Source organism: Anomalospiza imberbis, chromosome 6, assembly GCF_031753505.1.
Source record: "Anomalospiza imberbis isolate Cuckoo-Finch-1a 21T00152 chromosome 6, ASM3175350v1, whole genome shotgun sequence".
NCBI classification, from domain to species: domain Eukaryota; kingdom Metazoa; phylum Chordata; class Aves; order Passeriformes; family Viduidae; genus Anomalospiza; species Anomalospiza imberbis.
In genome coordinates, this window is record NC_089686.1 from 42,510,631 (window position 1) to 42,516,202 (window position 5,572).

Consider the following 5,572-nt stretch of genomic DNA (forward strand, 5'->3'; position numbering starts at 1 on the left):
GAGGAATATTTTTGCTTAAATCCTTTTTTAATGCAATAATTATATAGGTCAAAATAATTACCTAAATAATTGGTTGGATAACTGTGGATTTTAATAGGGTTTCAAATTATGAATCAAGATCTCTAAACAGTTAATTGTCTTTTTAAGTGTATTTATATTTCACCATTAAGTGAATTTATTATAACCAAATAAATAAATTGGGATTTTTTTTTTTTTAAGAATATGTACTCTTGGCTTGGAAGTGAATAAAAACTGTTACTGTCTGATAGTTTTTGAAGTTTTTTGGGGGAAAATGAGTCTCTGAAGGTCTGATTCATTCTTACAGATTTTAAACTTTGTCCTATCGCAGCAGCCAGTCATGGTCAACTCAGCCATTGGATAATTCTTTGGTACGTAAGTTCTAGAGCTGGGGTTCTGCTCAATTCTACATTGCTACCAACTATATTCTTCCACTGCAAATCTCTGGTTTTAAAAGTAAAGAGCAAAGTGTTCTTAGCTATTATATAAATTAATGTATTTTCTGCCGTGGTTTATACTGAAAAAAAAAAATAAACCACAAACACTTGGTTAGTTTGAAACTCAGTGGAACACATGTACAGCTAATACAGCTTTGTCTCCAGAGCTGAAATACCCAGATCCTGGATTTCTGAAAAGTATATTGATATAGATAACCTGAGACACAGGTAAACAATATGGATGGAATATTGTTTATATCAGTAACAAACCATATTTAGGGGCAAGAATAATGTTCTACTAAAAAAAAAAAATTAGGATTGTTTAAGTTATTTTATCCTGTGTCTTTCATTAAGCTATTTTGTTAACTTGTGTATATTCATAAACCCACAAAATTAATCATAAACAATTATGAAATCTAATAATTAGGAAAGTGTTGTCAGTTATCTTTCCTTCTTCCCCTCCATCTCTGCTTTCTCTTTTCATGAAGATTTAAGCTGTATAATCTTTCTTCCTGTATAATTTTCTAATTAAAGACCAGTAAGGGAGCAGAGCATATAATTCAGCTGCCTTTATTTTTAGACAATTATGATGGAAGCTTATACTTCAGTTAGTGATGTGGCCTCAGTAGAGAAAGACACAAATCAATTTATAAGGCTGTCAACACTTTTCTTGAGTGTTAAATTTATTTTTAGAGTACTGTTAAATTATTAAATACTCATTTTAAAAGTAAATATGCTTCCTATGTTTCAGATAATGATTGTAACTGTCTATTTCACAAAGACTAGAGCGAATAAATGTGACTATAAACAATCGATAGGAAGTGAAGTCCCTGGAGAGACCTTTATTTTTCATGACTAATTAAGCAGTTTATCTAGTACTATTATTTGCAGTGTGAGGGCACAATGTCAGTACCAATGTCAAATTGCAAACCAAATTTTGTGACTGTTTCTCCTTCTTTCATCATACAGGGAATAATTGTTCAACTTGGGAGAAAACAAAGGCACAGTTGTTCAAAAAGTTATTGCAGAAAAGCAAGTAAGTGAATAGCATATGCACTTAATCAAAGCCTAGGTAGAGTTCAGAGCAGCACTTTAGGCACTGAACTCATAATTCTGAGCCACAAGGCAGCACAGCTGTCTGTCTTCCTTCAATATCTTTCTTTTCTTGAACTCACTCTAGAATTAATTAGTGATCAACATGGAATGAGGTGAATGATTATGTGGACTTTCTGGTAAAGGAAAAAGATGGAATATTTGTAGGTTTTCATAAAATCTCTGGATAAGGTAGAGAAAGAATAGAATATCCAATGATTTCCTCATAAAAACCAACCAAACAAAACCAGACAAACAAAAAAAAGAGGAAAAATGTTCTTCCTTATATCAAGTCTACATCCACACTATTTCTGTTCAAACTAAATTAATTTATATTAATTTAAAATACCGGTCAGAGCTGTTGCAGCCATCAGAACACTTACAGTTTGGAACACAAGTAGACATGACACTGAAAATTACTGAAAAAAATGTTAACTTTGTTGTTACTTTTCTGTAGAAAGAAATAAGCAAATCTCACAGAATATTTATCATGAAAAAAAAAGCTATCAGAATTTCAATATAAGTCCCAAAAAGCAGCATGATCTCTCCCAGCAGTCTTCTGAGGCTATGCTTTTTCAAGTTCCTTAAGATTTTATGCTTTTTGATATAGGTGTTTATTTATTCCTTTGGAATCTTCAGGCAGCCCAGCTCTAGTTTAAAAATGCAGTTTGAACAACTTTGGTATTCATTTCTTACTCTCCTAAATATAAATAGGCAAATTCTTTAACTTTTACTTTTCCATTGTGACACAAATGTTAAAATGCTACTGAAAACAGAGTTGAGAAAATCACGCAAGCTGCCATCAGTGTTTAGAACCTAGATCTCTGTAGAGCTTCTTCCTTTCCTATTGCTAACTCTATTATGTCACATATCTATAAGAATACAGGGAGTCAAGACTTCCTTAAAATGGAAACTTAAAATTCAGTATATTGAAATGTCATTTTATCAAATAGAGTTTTTTGATTGGAGAAAAAGTACAACAATGAAACCTTGCTACTGACTGCTGTCCTTTCTATATGTCTATTCTATGTTAAGTAATTTATCAATATCACAGCTACCTTTAGGGATTCCATTTGAACTATTAAATTCATTAATATTTTTTGCCATTGGCTGTTCTGGTATTGACTAAACCTGATAGGCTAGCCTAACTTGAGGGTCTTTTTTACTGCATATTTTTCTTACCCTCATTGACTTTAGATGATAGAAACTTTCCCAGAAATGATAGAAGAAACAAATTCTGAAAATACTGGACACAGACACTGCTCACGCAGAGCTTGCTTATGAGGAAGCCCATAGAGTGGATGCTTAGGGAATGAGGTATAAACATCACAAGGAATTAAAAAAAATGTAATGAGCTCTAATTGCATTGTTGTTAAGATGTAGAAGTGCCAGAGCATGATAGATAGATTTGCTGGGATAATTTGCAGAAAGCAATAGAAAGAAGACCCAGAAAATAGTTTGTTCTTAAAAAATTGAATAATTGAACAGTTTCACAGCCCTAATGAAAGTGATTTATAAAGCTCCTAAACTATTGTTATATAACACCTGAGAAGGTTAACATCAAGTAGCATGATTCATGTAATTGCTAATATTACAGCTGAGAGAATTAAGAACACATAAAAGAGAAAGGAAAAATAACGATACATTATGCATTGTTCTCCTTCTCATACACATTTCCTTTGCCCCAGTTCCTACACAGCTCCTGTTTGTAAAAACCATACATGGAGAGCTTACACTTATTCATAAAATGATCATTTTGTGATTCACTTAACCATTCAATATCTTGGTCACTCTGTAGCCATGAGGAGTAATTTTAATGAAAAATGCGTTAGGCATTTTGCATTGAACCAGGTTTCACCCGTGCAAAGGTCAGTTCCTTGGGGCAGCAGTGCAGGGACATTAATCATCCCTCATCCTGAATAGTGGCCTTATTCTCACACAACAGCCTGCAGTTCTGTGGACTCTAGGACTTTTAAAGGCTGGCAGAAAGTCAAAAGACAGAATGCAGCTGCCTTAATCCCAGTGCTTCATGTATTAATATATTTCCCAGAAGGCAGCAAGATGAAAAACAAAGGGAAAAAAGTCCACACAATAAGGGTTCTTATCACCAAAATTGAAATGATACAAACATGTCAGCTTTTCTCTATGAAAGGGCAAAATTAGAGCCATACAAATTCCTAATTAAAAAAAAGTGTTGCTATTGTCACGAGGATATAAGAATCGTAAGAGAGGAGAGATTTGCAAAAAAGTGCAAATTTTTATTATTTTTTTCTCTGAATATTTTTCCCCAAATTCTCTTTTTCATAGTAGAATTTTCTACATTCCTCTCCTAAGCTTTACTCTGGATCATTTATATGCATATGATAATGTATTTTCAAATGAAGTCTGACATATGTGAATAATCACAAAGATAAAGTGCTTTTGTCAGAAGAAGGTGAATATCCTCTTTGCTATGCCAAAATGTGCATGATCATTGAAATAATGGGCAGTAGCAAAACCAGGTTTTGCACTCTCTTAAATGCATTAATTACAATCAATAGCCAGAGTCTGCTCAAAGGGAATATAGAACAAAGTCTCCTTTTTCACTCCTTACAATTTCTGTAGCATTATAGTGTACATCTTCAGCATGCCTTCCATAAAAGAATTTTTTAATGTGATCAAAAGCCTGGATGATCACCAACAATTTCCTCCTAGAGGAAAATCCAGGAGAGGATTTTAACTGGTAACTAGTGCAGAAAGACCCTCTAATATATACTTGCAGGTTCTACTACTCCCCAGTCCTAAATTCCCTGGGAGGGTTTTATAGCACTAGGATGTGTCCTTCTTTGTAACTAGTCTTTATAAATGTTATTAAAAATAATAAGTAGTTCTTATCTATGAAAATAATTAATTAGCTCTGAACTAATTTAATTTTAAGTTATAGGGCCACAGTTCTATTCTTTAGCAGAGGTAAAAATGCAGAAATGTAGTTGCCCATGACAAAGTTATTGCAACTGTGAAGGATCCTCATGAAAAAATAATTGGTAAGAGCACAGATGAAACCAAACTTATGTGACTAGAACACTCAGTATAAACCTCAAACCAGTATTAAATTATAAATCATTACTCACGTTGCTCATTAGGCTTGTAATCCTCCTGCATGAATAAAAAAAAAAACTTATACATTATGTTTTGAACTGAATATAATATTGGACTTGGAAAAAAAAATACATAGGAATATTTAGACAATAGTACACAGAAAAGACTTAGTATTCATCTCTAAGTAAAGGCAAAGAATGAGCTAGCATCTAACACAATCTCTTGCTATAGTTAACTGCCTTATCTCAACCTACAGGTTGTTTCCCATCTTATTTTCTCTCTCTGGTCTAGGTGAGGAGGGGGACTGATAGAGCAGCTGGGTGGGCACCTGGCCTCCAGCCAAGGTCAGCCCCCACAGCGGGACACACCTATGGCTCAGCTGTGCCAGTGAAGCCTTTAGTTATGTTTTAGGAAGCTGCACTCTTACAGGTGTTTTAAAGAAAAAGGACCTTGCTATTGTTGAAAGGCAATATTGTGTAGGGGCCACAAAATTTTACTTTGTTTAGAGTTGTGTAACAACATGTAGAAACTACCCAAAAACAATACCATAGGCCAGATTGTCCTTAGACATATAAAAATATGGATGAAGTCTATTACCTGAGCAGTCATGTTCATTCAAAATTGGACATACACTGTTATCACATACACAAGGAATAATGAGCTTGTAATTTAAAAAGGAAAATATTTCTGCATTGTATGGATCTGGCTTAACCATCTATTGCTTGTTGTGGTGCCCTGCTGATGGTGTGTGGTTGCAGCTTTGCACAAGAAGGCAAACAGAGCAGCTGTGCAAGTGTGACAAGCCAAAATCCACTGATTCCGAGGAAGAAGAGAGTTGAACAGAAAGCACATTTATTCATTGTGAGCATTTTATCACTGCATATTAGAGTGATTACATCTAATAGCTTACTTCTGAAACCTGATGAGTATTTCAGGTACCATATACA